This window comes from Leuresthes tenuis, unplaced genomic scaffold (genome assembly GCF_036924035.1).
Source record: "Leuresthes tenuis unplaced genomic scaffold, fLeuTen1.0.hap1 SCAF_5, whole genome shotgun sequence".
NCBI lineage: Eukaryota > Metazoa > Chordata > Actinopteri > Atheriniformes > Atherinopsidae > Leuresthes > Leuresthes tenuis.
In genome coordinates, this window is record NW_027325359.1 from 23620069 (window position 1) to 23643315 (window position 23247).

General features: G+C 45.1%; 3 non-coding genes across 3 annotated transcripts; all 3 read right to left on the reverse strand.

Annotated features, from left to right (window-relative positions):
• Positions 1 to 21446: 21446 nt before the first annotated feature.
• On the reverse strand, positions 21447 to 21560 carry LOC140308348 (U5 spliceosomal RNA). Its single transcript, XR_011916304.1, has one exon. It is a non-coding gene; the product is annotated as a U5 spliceosomal RNA (small nuclear RNA).
• A 411-nt stretch (positions 21561 to 21971) lies between these two features.
• Positions 21972 to 22162, reverse strand: LOC140308203 (U2 spliceosomal RNA). The gene has a single exon (XR_011916170.1). It is a non-coding gene; the product is annotated as a U2 spliceosomal RNA (small nuclear RNA).
• A 285-nt stretch (positions 22163 to 22447) lies between these two features.
• LOC140308106 (U5 spliceosomal RNA) lies at positions 22448 to 22561 on the reverse strand. The gene has a single exon (XR_011916082.1). It is a non-coding gene; the product is annotated as a U5 spliceosomal RNA (small nuclear RNA).
• Between the last annotated feature and the right edge of the window lie 686 nt (positions 22562 to 23247).

A 23247-nucleotide genomic window follows, 5' to 3' on the forward strand; every position in this document is an offset into this window, starting at 1 on the left:
GTCCACCCATAATTCCTGAAAAATGGGTAAAAAAAGGTGTGAATGCCCAACCATACATTATCAAAAGCAGCTGTGAATATCAGATCATAATTTGCAAAAAGCTGATGAGAAAGAGTGAGAATGCCCGACTATACACCATCAAATGCGGGAGCGGAGGTGTTCGGCTCTGAGTAGGTGGGAATGTCCGACCATAATTGCTGAAAAATGTGTTAGAAAAGGTAAGAATGCCGGTCCATACATCATCAAAAGCGAGAGAGGTGGTGTTCTGCTGAAAGTAGGTGTGAATGTCCAGCCATAATTACTCACAAACGGGTAAGAAAAGGTAGTATTGCCAGACCATACATGATCAAAACAGGGAGCGGAGGTGGTTCAGCTGCAAGAAGGTGTGAATGTCCGACTAAAGTTCAAATATATTAACAAAAGCGGGAGGAGAGGTCTTCGGATGACAATGGTTGAGAATTTCCAACCATAATCTATAAAATGCGGTGAAAAAAAGGTGTTATAGAACACTAAAAGGTGGAGCGGAAGTGTTCGGCTGCAAGAAGGTGTGAATGTCCGACTATATTTGGTGAAAAGCAGGGGAAGCAAGGTCTGAATGCCCAACCTTACATCATCAAAAGCGAGATCAGAGGTGTTTGGCTGCAAGAAGGCCATAGTTTGCCAAAAGCGGGTAAGGTGCGAATGACCGACTAAATATCAACAAAAGTGGGGGCGGAGGTCTTCGGATGCAAGTGGGTGTGAATCTTCCACCATACAAGTATGGTGGAGAGGAAGCTGTGAATTGCTGACCATAGTTTGCAAAAAGCGGTTGAGAAAAGGTGCGAATGTCCAACCATACATGATCAAAACAGGGAGCGGAGGTGTTTGGCTGCGACAAGGTGTGAATGTCCACCCATAATTAATGAAAAGCGGGAAAGAAGTAGGTTCGAATGCCCAACCACACATCATCAAAAGCAGGAGTGGATGTGTTCGGCTACAAGAAGGTTTGAATGTCCGAGCATAGTTTGTAAAAAGCGGGTAAGAAAAGGTTCGAATGCCCAAACATACACCATCAAAAGAGGGAGCGGACGTGTTCCGCTTTAAGAAGGTGTGAATGTCCGACCAGAGTTGGTAAGAAGCGGGTAAGAAAACGTTAAAAAACCTGACTGTACACAATCAATAGTGGGAGCGGATGTGTTCAGCTACAAGAAGGTGTGACAGTCCGACCATGGTTTGTAAAAAAGCGGGTAAGAAAAGTTGCAAATGCCCGACAATGTATGATCAAAAGAGGGAGCGGAGCTTTTCGGCTACAAGAAGGATTGAATGTCCGACCATAGTTTGTAAAAAGCGGGTAAGAAAAGGTTCGAATGCCCGACTATACACCATCAAAAGCGGAAGCGGAGGTGTTCCGCTGTAAGACGGTGTGAATGTCCAACCATAGTTGGTAAAAAGCGGGTAAGAAAAGGTTAAACTACCCGACTGTACACAATCAATAGCGTGAGTGGAGTTGTTCGGCTACAAGAAGGTGTGAAAGTCCGACCATGGTTTGTAAAAAGCGGGTAAGAAAAGGTTCGAATTCCCGAATATATACCATCAAAAGCGGAAGCGGAGGTGTTCGGTTGCAAGAAGGTTTGAACGTCCGACCAAAGTTTGTAAAAAGCAGTTAAGAAAAGCGTAGAATATCCAACCAAACAAAATCAAAAGCGGGAGCAGAGCTGTTCGACTGCAAGTAGGTGTGAATGTCCAGCCATAATTACTCACAAACGGGTAAGAAAAGCTAGTATTGCCAGACCATACATGATCAAAACAGGGAGCGGAGGTGGTTCAGCTGCAACGTGTGAATTTCTGACTATAGTTTGTAAAAAGCGGGTAAGACAAGGTGCGAATGCCCAACAATGTATGATCAAAAGAGGGAGCAGAGGTGTTCGGCTACAAGAAGGTGTGAAAGTCCGACCATGGTTTGTAAAAAGCAGGTAAGAAAAGGTTCGAATGCCCGAACATACACCATCAAAAGAGGGAGCGGACGTGTTCCGCTGTAAGAAGGTGTGAATGTCCGACCATAGTTGATAAAAAGCGGGTAAGAAAAGGTTAAAATACCCGACTGTACACAATCAATAGCGGGAGCAGAGTTGTTCGGCTACAAGAAGGTGTGAAAGTCCACCCATGGTATGTAAAAAGCGGGTAACAAAAGGTTCGAATGCCCAAATATGTACCATCAAAAGCGGAAGCAGAGGTGTTCGACTGCAAGTAGGTGTGAATATCAGATCATATGCAAAAAGTTGATGAGAAAGGGTGAGAATGCCTGACTAAACACCATCAAATGCGGGAGCGGAAGTGTTTGGCTGTGAGTAGGTGTGAATGTCCGACCATAATTGCTTAAAAATGTGTTAGAAAAGGTAAGAATGCTGGACCATACATCATCAAAAGCGGGAGAGGTGGTGTTCGGCTGCAAGAAGGTGTGAAAGTCCGACCATGGTTTGTAAAAAGCGGGTAAGAAAAAGTTTGAATGCCCGAATATACACCATCAAAAGTGGAAGCGGAATTGTTCGGCTGCAAGAAGGTGTGAACGTCCGACCAGTTTGTAAAAAGCAGTGAAAAGCGAGAAAAAGCTTTTCGTTAGTTTTGCATGATTTGGGATTTTGCTTATAAAATGCATTCCTTCACTCAAACTATGTTAAAACTGATTTGTCCTTCATATTTACCTTGTCTAGAAAGATTTAAACAAAAAAAAACCCCCAACGTACTTTGCAGTAAAAGAAAGAGCAAATCTAAGATCTAAAAGTTTCAGGAATCCGAGTATAAGCTTGCTTTCATGAGTTCTTCACGATTTCGGATTTTGCTACAAAATGAATTGCTTTGCTCAAACCAAGTTAAACCTGCTTTGTCCTTCCATATTTATCAATGTCGAGATAGATTTAAACAAAACAAAGAAAACACGTTGTACTTTGCAATATAACAAATAGCAACACTGAAGGATCAGGAATCCGAGAATAAGCTTTTCATGTGTTGTGCATGTTTTGAGATTTTGTTTTAAAATGAATTCCTTCACTCAAACTATGTTAAAACTGCTTTGACATTGATAAATATGAAGACAAAGCAATTTTAACTTGGTTTGAGCAAAGCAATTCATTTTATAGGAAAATCCGAAATCATGCAGAACGTATGAAAATAAGCTTATTCTCGGATTCCTGTTCCTTCAGTGTTGCTCTTTCTTCTACTGCAATATACAATGTTGTTCTTTGTTGAAGTCGATCTAGACATTGATAAATATGAAGTTAAAAGCAGTTTTATTATAGTTTGAGTGAAGGAATTAATTTTATAGCAAAATCCCAAATCATGCAGAACGTATGAAAAGAAGCTTATTCTCGGATTCCTGTTCCTTCAGTGTCTCTCTTTCTTCTACTGCAATATACAATGTTGTTCTTTGTTGAAGTCGATCTAGACATTGATAAATATGAAGGACAAAGAAGTTTTCACTTGGTTTGAGTGAAGGAATTCATTTTATACATAAAATCCCAAATCATGCAGAACGTATGAAAGTAAGCTTATTCTCGGATTCCTGTTCCTTCAGTGTTGCTCTTTCTTCTACTGCAATATACAATGTTGTTCTTTGTTGAAGTCGATCTAGACATTGATAAATATGAAGGTAAAAGCAGTTTCAACATAGTTTGAGTGAAGGAATTCATTTTATAGCAAAATCCCAAATCATGCAGAACGTATGAAAATAAGCTTATTCTCGGATTCCTGATCCTTCAGTGTCTCTCTTTCTTCTACTGCAAAATCTAATGTTGTTCTTTGTTGAAGTCGATCTAGACATTGATAAATATGAAGGTAAAAGCCGTTTTACCATAGTTTGATTGAAGGAATGCATTTTATAAGCAAAATCCCAAATCATGCAGAACTCATGAAAAGCTTTTTCTCGGATTTCTGAACCTGTCTTTCTTTTACTGCAAAATACTACGTTGTTTTTTGTTCAAATCTATCTAGACATTTATAAATACCAGCCGAACATCTCTGCTGCCGCTTTTGATAATTTATGGTTTGGTATTCTTACCTTTTCTTACCCGTTTGTGAGTAATTATGGCTGGATATTCACACCTTCTTGCAGCCGAACACCACCTCTCCCGCTTCTGATGATGTATGGGCTGGCATTCTTACCTTTTCTAACACATTTTTCAGCAACTAGGGTGGGACATTCACACCTACTCACAGACAAACACCTCCGCTCTCGCATTTGATGGTGTATAGTAGGGCATTCTCACCCTTTCTCATCAGCTTTTTGCAAATTATGATCTGACATTCACACCTACTGCTTTTTACAAACTATGGTCAGACATTCACACCGTCTTACAGTGCAACACCTCCGCTCCCGCTTTTGATGGTGTATAGTCGGGCATTCAAACCTTTCTTACCCGCTTTTTACAAACTTTGGTCGGACATTCAGACCTTCTTGTAGCCGAAAACCTCCGCTCCCTCTTTTGATCATACATTGTCGGGCATTCGCAACTTTTCTTACCCGCTTTTTACAAACCATGGTGAGACTTTCACACCTTCTTGTAGCCGAACACATCCGCTCCCGCTATTGATTGTGTACAGTCGGATATTTGAACCTTTTCTTACCTTCTTTTTACCAACTATGGTTGGGCATTCACACCTACTTACAGCGGAACACGTCCGGTCTGTCTTTTGATGGTGTATGTTCGGGCATTCGAAGCTTTTCTTACCCGCTTTTTACAAACTATGCTCGGACATTCAAACCTTCTTGTAGCCGAACACATCCACTCCTGCTTTTGATGATGTATGGTTGGGCATTGGAACCTACTTGTTGCCCGCTATTCATTAATTATGGGTGGACATTAAAACCTTGTCGCAGCCAAACACGTCCGCTCCCTGTTTTGATCATGTATGGTTGGACATTCGCACCTTTTCTCACCCGCTTTTTGCAAACAATGGTCAGCAATTTATAGCTTCCTCTCCACCATACTTGTATGGTGGAATATTCACACCCACTTGCATCCGAAGACCTCCGCCCCCACTTTTGTTGATATTTAGTCGGTCATTCGCACCTTACCCGCTTTTGGCAATCTATGGCCTTCTTGCAGCCAAACACCTCTGATCTCGCTTTTGATGATGTAAGATTGGGCATTCAGACCTTGCTTCACATGCTTTTCACCAAATATAGTCGGACATTCACACCTTCTTGCAGCCGAACACTTCCGCTCCACCTTTTAGTGTTCTATAACACCTTTTTTTCACCGCATTTTATAGATTATGGTTGGAAATTCTCAAACACTCTCATCCGAAGACTTCTCCTCTCGCTTTTGTTAATATATTTGAACTTTAGTCGGACATTCACACCTTCTTGCAGCTGAACCACCTCCGCTCCCTGTTTTGATCATGTATGGTCTGGCAATACTACCTTTTCTTACCCGTTTGTGAGTAATTATGGCTGGACATTCACACCTACTTTCAGCAGAACACCACTTCTCTCGCTTTTGATGATGTATGGACCGGCATTCTTACCTTTTCTAACACATTTTTCAGCAATTATGGTCGGAGATTCACACCTACTCACAGACGAACAACTCCGCTCCCGCATTTGATGGTGTATAGTTGGGCATTCTCACCCTTTCTCATCAGCTTTTTGCAAATTATGATCTGACATCCCTCCCTCCTGAGCTGTCACCTTATCGTGGTGGGGGAGTTTGCGTGCCCCAATGAGTCCGGGAGCTATGTTGCTCGGGGCTTTAAGCCCCTGGTAGGGTCACCCAAGGCAAGCAGATCCTAGATGAGGGACCAGACAAAGAACAGCTCAAAAGACCCCTTATGATGAACTAAAAATTTGGACCTCGTGATCCCTTGCCCGGATATGGGACACCGGGGCCTCCCCCCGGAGCCAGGAATGATGACGTGGGTCCCCCTTCCGACGGGCTCACCACCCGTGGGAGGGGCCAAGGGGGTCGGGTGCGATGTGAGCTGGGTAGCGGCCGAAGGCAGAGGCCTTGGCGGTCTGATCCTCGGCTACTGAAGCTAGCTCTTGGGACGTGGAATGTCACCTCTCTGTTGGGGAAGGAGCCGGAGCTGGTGCGCGAGGCTGAGCGGTTCCGGCTAGATATAGTCGGACTCACCTCGACGCACGGCTTGGGCTCTGGAACCAGTCCTCTTGAGAGGGGTTGGACTCTCTTCCACTCTGGAGTTGCCCGTGGTGAGAGGCGCAGAGCAGGTGTGGGCATACTTATTGCCCCCCGGCTGTGTGCCAGTACATTGGGGTTTACCCCAGTGAACGAGAGGGTAGCCTCCCTCCGCCTTCGGGTGGGGGGACGAGTCCTGACTGTTGTTTGTGCCTATGCGCCAAACAGCAGTTCAGAGTACCCACCCTTTTTGGAGTCTCTGGGGGAGGCACTGGAGAATGCTCCTACCGGAGACTCCCTCGTTCTGCTGGGGGACTTCAATGCTCACGTGGGCAATGACAGTGAGACCTGGAGGGGTGTGATTGGGAGGAACGGCCCCCCCGATCTGAACCAGAGTGGTGTTATGTTGTTGGACTTCTGTGCTGGTCATGGACTGTCCATAACGAACACCATGTTCAGACATAAGGGTGTCCATATGTGCACTTGGCACCAGGACACCCTTGGCCGCAGTTCGATGATCGACTTTGTGGTTGTATCATCGGACTTGCGGCCGTATGTCCTGGACACTCGGGTGAAGAGAGGGGCGGAGCTGTCAACTGATCACCACCTGGTGGTGAGTTGGCTCCGCTGGTGGGGGAGGATGCCGATCAGACCTGGCAGGCCCAAACGTATTGTGAGGGTCTGCTGGGAGCGTTTGTCAGAATCCCCCGTCAGAAGGAGCTTTAACTCCCACCTCCGGCAGAGCTTCAACCATATCCCGGGGGAGGTGGGGGACATTGAGTCCGAATGGGCCATGTTCCGTGACTCCATTGCCGAGGCAGTTGATCGGAGTTGTGGCCGTAAGGTGGTCGGTGCCTGTCGTGGCGGCAACCCTCGAACCTGCTGGTGGACACCAGTGGTGAGGGAAGCCGTCAAGCTGAAGAAGGAGTCCTATCGGGCCTTTTTGGCCAGTGGGACCCTGGAAGCAGCTGATAGGTACCGACAGGCCAGACGGGCTGCGGCTTCGGCGGTTGCTGAGAAAAAAACTCGGGCCTGGGAGGAGTTCGGTGAGACCATGGAGAACGATTTCCGGACGGCCTCGAAGAGATTCTGGTCCACCATCCGGCGTCTCAGGGGGGGGAAGCGGCTCACAGTCAACACTGTTTACAGTGGGGAGCTTTGCTGACCTCAACTAGGGATGTTGTGAGTCGGTGGGGGGAGTACTTCGAGGAACTCCTCAATCCTACCAACACGTGCTCGGAAGAGGCAGAGTCGGAGAGCTCGGAGACGGGGCCTCCCATTTCTGGGGCTGAGGTTGCCGAGGTGGTCAAAAAGCTCCTCGGTGGCAAGGGGCCAGAGTTTGGTCCGCATTGCCGGCAGTAAGTCGGATACGTTTCCGGTGAGAGTTGGACTCCGTCAGGGCTGCCCTTTGTCACCGATTCTGTTCCTAACTTTTATGGACAGAATTTCTAGGCGCAGCCAGGGCGTTGAGGGTGTCCGATTTGGCGACCTCAGAATCGGGTCTCTGCTTTTTGCAGATGATGTGGTTCTGTTAGCGTCGTCAGGCCGTGACCTTCAGCTCTCACTGGAGCGATTCGCAGCCGAGTGTGAAGCGGCTGGGATGAGAATCAGCACCTCCAAATCCGAGACTATGGTTCTCAGCCGGAAAAGGGTGGAATGCTCTCTCCGGGTCGGGAATGAGATCCTTCCCCAAGTGGAGGAGTTCAAGTATCTCGGGGTCTTGTTCACGAGTGAGGGACGAATGGAGCGGGAGATTGACGGGCGGATCGGTGCGGCGTCTGCAGTGTTGCGGGCTCTGCACCGACCCGTCGTTGTGAAGAGGGAGCTGAGCCAGAAGGCGAAGCTCTCTACTTACTGGTCAATCTACGTTCCCATCCTCACCTATGGTCACGAGTTGTGGGTAGTGACCGAAAGAACAAGATCGCGAATACAAGCGGCCGAAATGGGTTTCCTCCGCAGGGTGTCTGGGCTCTCCCTTAGAGATAGGGTGAGAAGCTCAGTCATCCGGGAGGGGCTCGGAGTAGAACCGCTGCTCCTCCGCATTGAGAGGAGTCAGATGAGGTGGCTCGGGCATCTGGTTAGGATACCCCCTGGGCGCCTCCCTGGGGAGGTGTTCCGGGCACGTCCCACTGGGAGGAGACCCCGGGGAAGACCCAGGACACGCTGGAGAGACTATGTCTCTCGGCTGGCCTGGGAACGCCTCGGGGTCCCCCCGGAAGAGCTGGAGGAAGTGGCCGGGGACAGAGACGTCTGGGTTTCTCTGCTCAAGCTGCTGCCCCCGCGACCCGACCCCCGGATAAGCGGCAGATGATGGATGGATGGATGGATCTGACATCCACACCTACTTGCAGTCGAACAGTTCTGCTCCCGCTTTTGATTATGTTTGGTTGGATATTCGAACCTTTTCTTAACTGCTTTTTACAAACTTTGGTTGGACGTTCACACCTTCTTGTAGCCGAACACATCTACAGCTGCTTTTGATGATGTATGGTTGGGCATTCGCACCATTTTTTTCCCCTTTTTTCAGGAATTATGGGTGGATATTCACATCTTCTTGCAGCGGAACACCTCCTCTCCCACTTATGATCATGTGCGGTTTGATTTTCGAAATTTTTACTTTCATGTTTTCTAGCAATTATTGATGGACATTCAGACCTTCTTGCAGCTGAACACCTCCGCTCCCGCTTTTGATCATACATTGTTGGGCATTCGCACCTTGTCTTACCAGATTTTTACAAACTTTAGTCGAACATTCACACCTTCTTGCAGCTGAACACCTCCGCTCCCGCTTTTGATGGTGTAAAGTCGGGCTTTCGAGCCTTTTCTTACCCGGTTTTTAGAAATTATGGCTGGACATTCAGACCTTGCAGCCAAACACCTCCGCTCCCTCTTTTGATCATACATGGCAAATGGATTTAATTTTAACAAGTCAGGGGTGAAACTGTTCACCTCCAACATATTTTATTTCCTACGTCATCCATCTGTGCTCGGGGCCAAGGCTGAGATAAACAAGGAGTTATCTCATAGAGAGGAACAAACAAATCCCAGCAGAAACCTTGAGGAGGAACTCCATCTGCCCCCACCCAAGAGGAACTTTGGAAAGGAGAGACATCAGAGGCAAGAAGAGAGGTCTTTATTTGCCCCAAACCCTCTCAACAGCACTAATGACCAGGACCAGGGACCAGGACCAGGACCTTCCCCAGCCCCCCAAACCCCTGACAGGTCATTGTGCTCCTCACCCTCCCTTTCTCCCTCCTCCTCCCCTCACCTGAAATTCACTGAGGAGATGATGGAACGGGTCAATGCTGGGCTTAGATCTACCCCCCAGCCCAATCCCTTTTTATCCCCCATAAACCCCCCACCAAAGCGGCCAAAGGTTCCCCGCCGAGCCCCGCCCCTACTAGAGCAGCCGAAGCGACGGAGCCCAGCCCCACCCCCTTCTGTCCCTTCACGCTGCCACCATGTACTGTCTCCGCAGTCTGATGTGTGATGTGTGAGGGGTCCAGGCTGTGTGAATTCTGACAGTCGTGACTTTTCCCAGGACAAGCTGGGACCCTGTTTATTAGAAGATCTTAAAATTTCTGTACTTTTAGGTGACAGAAGGAGAAATGTGACCCAGTCAAAACACAGAGAGTTGCACTCAAAAAGATCTTTAAATAAAGTAAACATACCTTGTGTGCCACAGACTGCACCCAAACACGAGGGGGCAAATAATACCTCTAAAACACTTAAGTTGGCTTTATTAAATGTTAGGTCTTTAGCTGGGAAAACATTCTTAATTGATGATTTTATCACTGAGCACACCCTGGATTTTATGTTTTTAAATGAAACTTGGTTGGAACAAAATAACAGTGCTGCTGTTCTTATTGAGTCAACCCCTCCTGGTTACAGTTTTATCAGCGAGGCCAGAGTGAGCAGGAGAGGAGGAGGGGTCGCAGTCTTATTCAATGAATCCTTTCAATGTAAGCAGTTATCTCCTGGAAGTTTTCAGTCCTTTGAATATATGGCTATACAGGTGAAGGCCTCACCCAGTGTCCTGTTTCTGAATATTTACAGGCCCCCTAAATACTGTTCAGATTTTTCTGAAGACCTCAGTGAACTGCTGTCTATGATCTGTGTTGATTTTGACTGTATAATTATTGTTGGTGATTTTAACATCCATATGGACAATCCTCAGGACAGAGGGACTAAAGACCTGAGTAACACTCTGGACAACTTTGGGCTGACTCAGCATATAACAGAGCCTACGCACAATAGGGGGCACACTCTAGACTTAGTGATCTCCAAGGGTCTAAGCATTTCAAAGATTACTGTGTCTGATGTGGGCCTGTCTGACCATTCCTGTGTTTTCTTTGAGAGTACGATTTCAGTGCACACAAATGTCTCAACAGCAGTGATCTCAAAACTGAAAACAGTAGTAAGATCTTTAACCAGGTTTTCTCCTTAGCACCTGCCCTGTCCGGGGGTTCAGTCAGTGAGCTCGTCAGTAGCTTTAATACTAAAATGTTAAATGTTATGGATACTATTGCTCCCATTAAGGTGAAGGTTATCTCTGGAAGGAAGAAGTCTCCATGGCGAAATTCCACACTGGTGAAAAATGGGAAAAGAGTGTGTCGGAAAGCTGAGCGCAGATGGAGAAAAACAAATCTCCAGGTTCATTATGACATCTATAAAGAGAAACTTCACTCTTATAATTTACAACTGAGGAATGCAAGGAAATCCTACTTCCCTGACATCATCACCAAAAACAGTCATAATGCTCGGGCCTTATTTGCTACAGTTGACAGGCTAACAAACCCTCCTGTGTCAGTGGCAAATGAACTCCATTCCACCATGGCCTGCAATGACTTTGCCAAATTCTTCATAGACAAAGTCCAAAATATTAGACAAGCAGTTGGTACATCAGCAGCAGGTTCAGCATATGTACTGTGTCCACCGAAAACCGGTTTAAACACCATGACACTATTTCAACCCATTAACAGTAAAGACCTGGAGGACATCTTACGTCACCTGAAGTCCTCCTCTTGCTGTTTAGACATCCTACCAACAGGTTTTTTCAAAGGGGTCTCAAAGACTTTGGAGTCAGACCTGTTACTGATTGTGAACCTGTCCTTAACGTCAGGTGTGTTTCCAGAGCCACTAAAAACAGCTGTAATTAAACCTCTGCTGAAAAAGGACAATCTTGATAAGACGCAAATGAACAACTACAGGCCCATCTCAAATCTCCCATTTTTAAGTAAGATCATTGAAAAAGCGGTTTTTCAACAGCTTAATTACTTTTTAACACAAAATAACTGCTATGATACCTTCCAGTCAGGCTTTAGACAGCACCACAGCACTGAGACTGCTCTGACCAAAGTGTTTAATGACATATGTCTGAATACAGACAGTGGAAAAATGTCAGTCTTAGTTTTACTGGATCTCAGTGCTGCCTTTGATACAGTTGACCACAATATATTACTCAAACAACTGGAGAACTGGGCTGGTCTTTCCGGAACTGTACTAAACTGGTTCAAAACATACTTAGAGAACAGGAAGTACTTTGTGTCAATAGGTAACTTTACATCTGAGCAGACAAGAATCACAAGTTCCCCAAGGTTCCATCCTGGGACCTCTTCTGTTTAACATCTACATGCTCCCACTGGCACAGATTATAAAAAACAACCAAATAAACTACCATAGCTATGCAGATGACACACATATGTATATAACAATGTCACCAGGAGACAGAGGGCCTGTACAGGCCCTTGGAAAATGCATTGAGGAGATTAATGACTGGATGTGCCACAACTTCCTCCAGCTAAACAAAAACAAAACTGAGGTAATTGTCTTTGGAGCCAAAGATAAACGATTGAAAGTCACCACAGAGCTTCAATCTATAAATCTAAAAACGACCAACCAGGCCAGAAATCTGGGTGTAGTGATGGACTCAGACCTAAATTTGGACAAACACATTAAGGCATTAACAAAGTCAGCCTACTATCACCTTAAGAATATATCAAGGCTAAAAGATCTGATGTCTCAGCAGGACCTGGAAAAACTAGTCCATGCATTCATCTTTAGTAGGCTTGATTATTGTAATAGCATCTTTACAGGTCTGCCTAAAAAGTCAGTTAGACAACTGCAGCTCATCCAGAACTCAGCTGCTCGAGTCCTCACTAAGACCAAAAAAGTGGAGCACATCACAGTCCAGCTCTCAAGTCTTTACACTGGCTGCCTGTCCATCAGAGGATAGACTTTAAAGTTCTGATGCTGGTCTATAAAGCTCTGAATGGTCAAGGACCAAAATACATCAGTGACCTCCTGACCCACTATGAACCTTCCAGACCCCTCAGGTCATGTGGATCCGGTATTTTATCAGTTCCCAGAGTCAAAACCAGACATGGAGAAGCTGCATTCAGCTTCTATGCTCCACATGTCTGGAACAAAGTCCCAGAAAGCCTCAGATCAGCTGAAACACTCAGTGTATTTAAGTCCAGGTTGAAGACACATCTATTTTCAGCTGCATTTGAATAAGCTTGAGTTTCAAAACGGAATCATGTTTTAACTATTGATTTTATCTTTCATATATATAATTTTTTCTGATTTTATCTATTGTTCTTATTTCCTTCTTTTGTTTAAATTTTAAATCATGCTTTTTATTTCTTCTGTTTTAATGTCTCTGTGAAGCACTTTGAATCACCTTGTTGTTGAATTGTGCTATACAAATATACTTGCCTTGTCTTGCCTTGCCTTACATTGTCGGGCATTCGCACCTTGTCTTACCCGCTTTTTACAAACTATAGTCAGACATCCACACCTTCTTGCAGCTGAACCACCTCCGCTTACTGTTTTGATCATGTATGGTCTGGCAATACTACCTTTTCTTAACCGTTTGTGAGTAATTATGGCTGGACATTCACACCTACTTTCAGCAGAACACCACCTCTCTCGCTTTTGATGATGTATGGACCGGCATTCTTACCTTTTCTAACACATTTTTCAGCAATTATGTTCGGAGATTCACACCTACTCACAGACGAACAACTCCGCTCCCGCATTTGATGGTGTATAGTCGGGCATTCTCACCCTTTCTCATCAGCTTTTTGCAAATTATGATCTGACATCCACACCTACTTGCAGTCGAACAGTTCTGCTCCCGCTTTTGATTATGTTTGGTTGGATATTCGAACCTTTTCTTAACTGCTTTTTACAAACTTTGGTTGGACGTTCACACCTTCTTGTAGCCGAACACATCCACAGCTGCTTTTGATGATGTATGGTTGGGCATTCGCACCTTTTTTTTACCCATTTTTCAGGAATTATGGATGGATATTCACACCTTCTTGCAGCTGAACACCTCCTCTCCCACTTATGATCATGTGCGGTTTGATTTTAGAAATTTTTACTTTCATGTTTTCTAGCAATTATTGATGGACATTCACACCTTCTTGCAGCTGAACACCTCCTCTCCCACTTATGATCATGCGCGGTTTGATATTAGAAATTTTTACTTTCATGTTTTCTAGCAATTATTGATGGACATTCAGACCTTCTTTGCAGCTGAACACCTCCGCTACCGCTTTTGATCATACATTGTCGGGCATTCATAACTTGTCTTACCAGATTTTTACAAACTTTAGTCGAACATTCACACCTTCTTGCAGCTGAACACCTCCGCTCCCGCTTTTGATGGTGTAAAGTCGGGCTTTCGAGCCTTTTCTTACCCGGTTTTTAGAAATTATGGTTGGATATTCAGACCTTGCAGCCGAACACCTCCGCTCCCTCTTTTGATCATACATTGTCGGGCATTCGCACCTTGTCTTACCCGCTTTTTACAAACTATAGTCAGACATTCACACGTTGCAGCTGAACCACCTCCGCTCCCTGTTTTGATCATGTATGGAGTGGCAATACTACCTTTTCTTACCCATTTGTGAGTAATTATGGCTGGACATTCACACCTACTTGCAGTCGAACAGCTCTGCTCCTGCTTTTGATTTTGTTTGGTTGGATATTCGAACCTTTTCTTAACTGCTTTTTACAAACTTTGGTCGGACGTTCACACCTTCTTGCAACCGAACACCTCCGCTTCCGCTTTTGATGGTATATATTCGGGAATTCGAACATTATCTTACCCGTTTTTTACAAACCATGGTCGGACTTTCACACCTTCTTGTAGCCGAACAACTCCACTCCCGCTATTGATTGTATACAGTCGTGTAGTTTAACCTTTTCTTACCCGCTTTTTACCAACTATGGTCGGACATTCACACCGTCTACAGCGGAACACCTCCGCTTCCGCTTTTGATGGTGTATAGTCGGGCATTCGAACCTTTTCTTACCCGCTTTTTACAAACTATGGTCGGACATTCAAACCTTCTTGTAGCCGAAAAGCTCCGCTCCCTCTTTTGATCATACATTGTCGGGCATTTGCACCTTTTCTTACCCGCTTTTTACAAACCATGGTCGGACTGTCACACCTTCTTGTAGCCGAACACATCTGCTCCCGCTATTGATTGTGTACAGTCGGGTTTTTTTAACCTTTTCTTACCCGCTTTTTACCAACTCTGGTCGGACATTCACACCTTCTTACAGCGGAACACCTCCGCTCCCTCTTTTGATGGTGTATGTTCGGGCATTCGAAACTTTTCTTACCCGCTTTTTACAAACTATGCTCACACATTCAAACCTTCTTATAGCCGAACACATCCACTCCTGCTTTTGATGATGTGTGGTTGGGCATTCGAACCCACTTCTTGCCCGCTTTTCATTAATTATGGGTGGACATTCACACCTTGTCGCAGCCAAACACCTCCGCTCCCTGTTTTGATCACGTATGGTTGGACATTCGCACCTTTTCTCATCCGCTTTTTGCAAACTATGGTCAGCAATTCACAGCTTCCTCTCCACCATACTTGTATGGTGGGATATTCACACCCACTTGCATCCGAAGACCTCCGCCCCCACTTTTGTTGATATTTAGTCGGTCATTCGCACCTTACCCGCTTTTGGCAAACTATGGCCTTCTTGCAGCCAAACACCTCTGATCTCGCTTTTGATGATGTAAGGTTGGGCATTCAGACCTTGCTTCCCCTGCTTTTCACCAAATATAGTCGGACATTCACACCTTCTTGCAGCCGAACACTTCCGCTCCACCTTTTAGTGTTCTATCACACCTTTTTTTCACCGCATTTTATAGATTATGGTTGGAAATTCTCAACCACTCTCATCCGAAGACCTCTCCTCCCGCTTTTGTTAATATATTTGAACTTTAGTCGGACATTCACACCTTCTTGCAGCTGAACCACCTCCGCTCCCTGTTTTGATCATGTATGGTCTGGCAATACTACTTTTTCTTACCCGTTTGTGAGTAATTATGGCTGGACATTCACACCTACTTTCAGCAGAACACCACCTCTCTCGCTTTTGATGATGTATGGACCGGCATTCTTACCTTTTCTAACACATTTTTCAGCAATTATGGTCGGAGATTCACACCTACTCAAAGACAAACAACTCCGCTCCCGCATTTGATGGTGTATAGTCGGGCATTCTCACCCTTTCTCATCAGCTTTTTGCAAATTATGATCTGACATTAACACCTGCTTTTGATGATGTATGGTTGGGTATTCGCACCTTTTTTTTCCCATTTTTCAGCAATTATGGGTGGACATTCACACCTTCTTGCAGCTGAACACCTCCTCTCCCACTTATGATCATGTGCGGTTTGATTTTCGAAATTTTTACTTTATTTTTTTCTAGCAATTATTGATGGACATTCAGACCTTCTTGCAGCTGAACACCTCCGCTCCCGCTTTTGATCATACATTGTCGGGCATTCGCACCTTGTCTTACCAGATTTTTACAAACTTTAGTCGAACATTCACACCTTCTTGCAGCTGAACACCTCCGCTCCCTCTTTTGATTATACATTGTCGGGCATTCGCACCTTGTCTTACCCGCTTTTTACAAACTATAGTCAGACATTCACACGTTGCAGCTGAACCACCTCCGCTCCCTGTTTTGATCATGTATGGTCTGGCAATACTACCTTTTCTTACCCGTTTGTGAGTAATTATGGCTGGACATTCACACCTACTTTCAGCAGAACACCACCTCTCTCGCTTTTGATGATGTATGGACCGGCATTCTTACCTTTTCAAACACATTTTTCAGCAATTATGGTCGCAGATTCACACCTACTCACAGACAAACAACTCCGCTCCCGCATTTGATGGTGTATAGTCGGGCATTCTCACCCTTTCTCATCAGCTTTTTGCAAATTATGATCTGACATCCACACCTACTTGCAGTCGAAGAGTTCTGCTCCCGCTTTTGATTATGTTTGGTTGGATATTCGAACCTTTTCTTAACTGCTTTTTACAAACTTTGGTTGGACGTTCACACCTTCTTGTAGCCGAACACATCCACAGCTGCTTTTGATGATGTATGGTTGGGCATTCGCACCTTTTTTTTACCCATTTTTCAGGAATTATGGGTGGATATTCATACCTTCTTGCAGCTGAACACCTCCGCTCCCGCTTTTGATCATACATTGTCGGACATTCATACCTTGTCTTACCAGATTTTTACAAACTTTAGTCGAACATTCACACCTTCTTGCAGCTGAACACCTCCGCTCCCGCTTTTGATGGTGTAAAGTCGGGCTTTCGAGCCTTTTCTTACCCGGTTTTTAGAAATTATGGTTGGATATTCAGACCTTGCAGCCGAACACCTCCGCTCCCACTTTTGATCATACATTGTCGGGCATTCGCACCTTGTCTTACCCGCTTTTTACAAACTATAGTCAGACATTCACACGTTGCAGCTGAACCACCTCCGCTCCCTGTTTTGATCATGTATGGAGTGGCAATACTACCTTTTCTTCCCCGTTTGTGAGTAATTATGGCTGGACATTCACACCTACTTGCAGTCGAACAGCTCTGCTCCTGCTTTTGATTTTGTTTGGTTGGATATTCGAACCTTTTCTTAACTGCTTTTTACAAACTTTGGTCGGACGTTCACACCTTCTTGCAACCGAACACCTCCGCTTCCGCTTTTGATGGTATATATTCGGGAATTCGAACCTTTTCTTACCCGTTTTTTACAAACCATGGTCGGACTTTCACACCTTCTTGTAGCCGAACAACTCCACTCCCGCTATTGATTGTGTACAGTCGTGTAGTTTAACCTTTTCTTACCCGCTTTTTAACAACTATGGTCGGACATTCACACCGTCTACAGCGGAACACCTCCGCTTCCGCTTTTGATGGTGTATAGTCGGGCATTCGAACCTTTTCTTACCCGCTTTTTACAAACTATGGTCGGACATTCAAACCTTCTTGTAGCCGAAAAGCTCCGCTCCCTCTTTTGATCATACATTGTCGGGCATTTGCACCTTTTCTTACCCGCTTTTTACAAACCATGGTCGGACTGTCACACCTTCTTGTAGCCGAACACATCTGCTCCCGCTATTGATTGTGTACAGTCGGGTTTTTTAACCTTTTCTTACCCGCTTTTTACCAACTCTGGTCGGACATTCACACCTTCTTACAGCGGAACACCTCCGCTCCCTCTTTTGATGGTGTATGTTCGGGCATTCGAACCTTTTCTTACCCGCTTTTTACAAATTATGCTCGGACATTCAAACCTTTTTATAGCCGAACACATCCACTCCTGCTTTTGATGATGAGTGGTTGGGCATTCGAACCTACTTCTTGCCCGCTTTTCATTAATTATGGGTGGACATTCACACCTTGTCGCAGCCAAACACCTCCGCTCCCTGTTTTGATGGTGTATGGTTGGACATTCGCACCTTTTCTCACCCGCTTTTTGCAAACTATGGTCAGCAATTCACAGCTTCCTCTCCACCATACTTGTATGGTGGGATATTCACACCCACTTGCATCCGAAGACCTCCGCCCCCACTTTTGTTGATATTTAGTCGGTCATTCGCACCTTACCCGCTTTTGGCAAACTATGGCCTTCTTGCAGCCAAACACCTCTGATCTCACTTTTGATGATGTAAGGTTGGGCATTCAGACCTTGCTTCACCTGCTTTTCACCAAATATAGTCGGACATTCACACCTTCTTGCAGCCGAACACTTCCGCTCCACCTTTTAGTGTTCTATCACACCTTTTTTTCACCGCATTTTATAGATTATGGTTGGAAATTCTCAACCAATCTATCCGAAGACCTCTCCTCCCGCTTTTGTTAATATATTTGAACTTTAGTCAGACATTCACACCTTCTTGCAGCTGAACCACCTCCGCTCCCTGTTTTGATCATGTATGGTCTGGCAATACTACTTTTTTTTACCCGTTTGTGAGTAATTATGGCTGGACATTCACACCTACTTTCAGCAGAACACCACCTCTCTCGCTTTTGATGATGTATGGACCGGCATTCTTACCTTTTCTAACACATTTTTCAGCAATTATGGTCGGAGATTCACACCTACTCACAGACAAACAACTCCGCTCCCGCATTTGATGGTGTATAGTCGGGCATTCTCACCCTTTCTCATCAGCTTTTTGCAAATTATGATCTGACATTAACACCTGCTTTTGATGATGTATGGTTGGGTATTCGCACCTTTTTTTTACCCATTTTTAAGGAATTATGGGTGGACATTCACACCTTCTTGCAGCTGAACACCTCCTCTCCCACTTATGATCATGTGCGGTTTGATTTTCGAAATTTTTACTTTAATTTTTTCTAGCAATTATTGATGGACATTCAGACCTTCTTGCAGCTGAACATCTCCGCTCCCGCTTTTGATCATACATTGTCGGACATTCATACCTTGTCTTACCAGATTTTTACAAACTTTAGTCGAACATTCACACCTTCTTGCAGCTGAACACCTCCGCTCCCGCTTTTGATGGTGTAAAGTCGGGCTTTTGAGCCTTTTCTTACCCGGTTTTTAGAAATTATGGTTGGACATTCAGACCTTGCAGCCGAACACCTCCGCTCCCTCTTTTGATTATACATTGTCGGGCATTCGCACCTTGTCTTACCCGCTTTTTACAAACTATAGTCAGACATTCACACGTTGCAGCTGAACACCTCCGCTCCCGCTTTTGATGGTGTAAAGTCGGGCTTTTGAGCCTTTTCTTACCCGGTTTTTAGAAATTATGGTTGGACATTCAGACCTTGCAGCCGAAAACCTCCGCTCCCTCTTTTGATTATACATTGTCGGGCATTCGCACCTTGTCTTACCCGCTTTTTACAAACTATAGTCAGACATTCACACGTTGCAGCTGAACCACCTCCGCTCCCTGTTTTGATCATGTATGGTCTGGCAATACTACCTTTTCTTACCCGTTTGTGAGTAATTATGGCTGGACATTCACACCTACTTTCAGCAGAACACCACCTCTCTCGCTTTTGATGATGTATGGACCGGCATTCTTACCTTTTCTAACACATTTTTCAGCAATTATGGTCGCAGATTCACACCTACTCACAGACAAACAACTCCGCTACCGCATTTGATGGTGTATAGTCGGGCATTCTCACCCTTTCTCATCAGCTTTTTGCAAATCATGATCTGACATTCACACCTACTTGCAGTCGAAAAGCTCTGCTCCCGCTTTTGATTATGTTTGGTTGGATATTCGAACCTTTTCTTAACTGCTTTTTACAAACTTTGTTCGGAGGTTCACGTCTTCTTGAAGCCGAACACCTCCGCTTCCGCTTTTGATGGTGTACAGTCGGGCATTTTAACCTTTTCTTACCCGCTTTTTACCAACTATGGTCGGACATTCACACCTTCTTGCAGCTGAACACCTCCGCTCCCGCTTTTGATGGTGTATAGTCGGGCTTTCGAGCCTTTTCTTCCCCGGTTTTTACAAATTATGGTTGGACATTCAGACCTTGCAGCCGAAAACCTCCGCTCCCTCTTTTGATCATACATTGTTGGGCATTCGCACCTTGTCTTACGCGCTTTTTACAAACTTTAGTCAGAAATTCACACCTTGCAGCTGAACCACCTCCGCTCCCTGTTTTGATCATGTATTGTCTGGCAATACTACCATTTCTTACCCGTTTGTGAGTAATCTTCTAAAAGGTCATACCTGTCATTTTTTCCATTGAAACCATAAATATTTAAGAGGTTAAAGTCTTGCCCCATAAAATTCAAGTGTGCTAAAAGTGCCCGTCCGTCTCGCACCAGAACATGCGGATTTTTAATTAGAATGGCCACACCATCATTTTTAATTTGATTTGAGCCACTCCATATCGATAAATTGGGCCACATTTCCTCCCATTGTCTATGGTTTTTCAAAAAAGGTAGTCCACATTCTTGTATTAAAAACACATCTGATTTTATGGAGTCTAAGAAGGATATAATACTCTGGGCTCTTGTCTTTGATTTCACACTTCTCACATTTAGTGTTGAGAAGGTGAGAACCATTAAAAGGATAAAGGAAAGTAGGTATGTCATTTTCGTTTTTCTAAGTTATCAAAACAAATTACACACTCAGGTTATTTCTTGGGAAACTAGCTCTCCTTTTCGGACTCTCGTGTTGGCCTCTGATGCAATGTTGCATTTAACTTTGAGTCCCTGGGGGTTGATTGCAGAGCTAAAGGGAATCAGAGGACAACTCAGATGCCGTCCTCCTCGGCTGTTGACCTTCGGGGAGGTGAGTACCTTCACTAGACTCACCTGTCTGCTCTTCCTCCTCATTTAGCTTAGCTCCACCCTCTGCCTGTGAATTCTCACAGACTTCAGCACTGAGTGGTGAGGCCTCTACAGGCCCCTCTCCTTTTTGCTCCTCACTTCCAATCCAAGCTTTTAGCGGGAAGTTTGAATTTATTGGGTCAACCTCTTCACCTTGTTCACCAACTGCCACCTCTGGTCCTTCTCTTTGTTGGCTTGACTGTGGCTTTACCGTCTTTAATTTGTTGGCAAAAGATTTAGGGCAATCTCAGAAGAGGTGATTTAATTCTCCACAGAGATTACATTTCCTGCCATTTGGACACTCTCCAAAAGTGTCCCCAATTTCTCTGCACTTCCCACATATCACCTTGGTACAAGCCTCAACCAGGTGCCCATGCTCACCACACTTGCGGCAGAGCTTGGGCTGCCCCTGGTACTGGATGTAACCTCGGTTTTCGAGGTGGCCAGAGTGTCACTTTGCACCTCCGCCCACCCGCTGCACTGAGCACTCTTCAGCCCTTTTAAATGGTATAACTTTGCACTCCCGCACGCTCCAGCAAGCACCATCCAAGCAACAACGTTGCACTCCAGCTTCAAACATCGGCACAGTCGCAACAAGTAAGGCGACTCTACTCAGAGAAGTCACTCTGCACAGTAACAAGATTTCTTTTGCACAGACGGAAAGGGCTTCACCCGCAAAGGCAAAGCCTGCCAAAAATAGAAACAACTCATTAGTGCTGCTTTCCACGGAAGTCTTTAGTAAAAGGCGAAAGACTTGTACGTTATGAAGAGAAACCAGAGTACGATTATCCGTCACTGCGGGAGCAGGGCATCAGGCTAGTTGGCATAGCCACCTTCCCCATGGTGAGCTTTGCTTGGTTGAGACGCTTGCTCCCCCTCCATGATCCTCGACTGACCAAGTAGGAAAAATCGGGCCCTATTCGATGGCTGCCTTGTCTTTTACTCTGTGCAAAAGACAAGGCAGCCACAAACACCACGGGAACACTGTATTGAGGCTTTGTTCTGACCGCTCATTCAGTGTCGCGTTTCTTTCAAGTAATTCTCCCGGTTAGCCCGCACTCGGCTTGCCCCCAGAGCTGTGTTAAAGTATACTTCGCATTCACTCTCTTTTCTCAGCAGACTAAAAGAAAGTTTCATCTTGGGCTCCCTGAAACTTCCATCCTGCACCACTGTTTGCTTTTTCACAAGAGCAGAGAAGAGCGCACCGTTCCCAGCGGCACTGCAGTACCGGGTCGATGCTTGGAGTGAACGGAGCAAGCTCCTTTTTCAACTCCTATTGCTAAAAATCAATTTAATATGTAGTCCTCGTACAAAGGCCATATCAGATATTAAACTGATAAGAACAGGTACTACACTTGATCTTAGCCAAAAGGCCGAGAAGTGATATCTGTCCACTGGTTCACGTCCAAGGGCCCTTCCTGGCACAATGCGCACTTGTAGCGGTGTTCTTTTTATGGCCATAGGTGGCCAGAGTGTCACTTTGCACCTCCGCCCACCCGCTGCACTGAGCACTCTTCAGCCCTTTTAAATGGTATAACTTTGCACTCCCGCACGCTCCAGCAAGCACCATCCAAGCAACATCGGCACAGTTGCAACAAGTAAGGCGACTCTACTCAGAGAAGTCACTCTGCACAGTAACAAGATTTCTTTTGCACAGACGGAAAGGGCTTCACCCGCAAAGGTAAAGCCTGCCAAAAATAGAAACAACTCATTAGTGCTGCTTTCCACGGAAGTCTTTAGTAAAAGGCGAAAGACTTGTACGTTATGAAGAGAAACCAGAGTACGATTATCCATCACTGCGGGAGCAGGGCATCAGGCTAGTTGGCATAGCCACCTTCCCCATGGTGAGCTTTGCTTGGTTGAGACGCTTGCTCCCCCCCTTGCTCCTCGGCTGACCAAGTAGGAACAATTGGGCCCTATTCGATGGCTGCCTTGTCTTTTACTCTGTGCAAAAGACAAGGCAGCAACAAAAACACCACGGGAAAACCGTATTGAGGCTTTGTTCTGACCGCTCATTCGGTGTCGCGTTTCTTTCAAGCAATTCTCCCGGTTAGCCCACACTCGGCTCGCTCCTAGAGCCGTGTTAAAGTCTACTTCTCATTCATTCTTGTTTCTCAGCAGACTCTTGGGATTTTATCTATAAAATGAATTCCTTCACTCAAACTATGTTAAAACTGCTTTGTCCTTCATATTTACCATGTCTAGAAAGATTTAAACAAAAAAAAACAACGTTGTACTTTGCAGTAAAAGACAGAGCAAATCTAAAGTTTCATGAATCCGAGAATAAGCTTACTTTCATGAGTTCTTCACGATTTGGGATTTTGCTATAAAATGAATTCCTTCACTCAAACTAAATCGCTAATCTGTTACATGTAAGGCAGATGTCAAATTCACCGAAATAGGATCTAAGGGTATTCGGCCAATCGAGCTGTAGCAGCTTCGGTAAAAGAGTATAAGTTGAAGAGTTTGT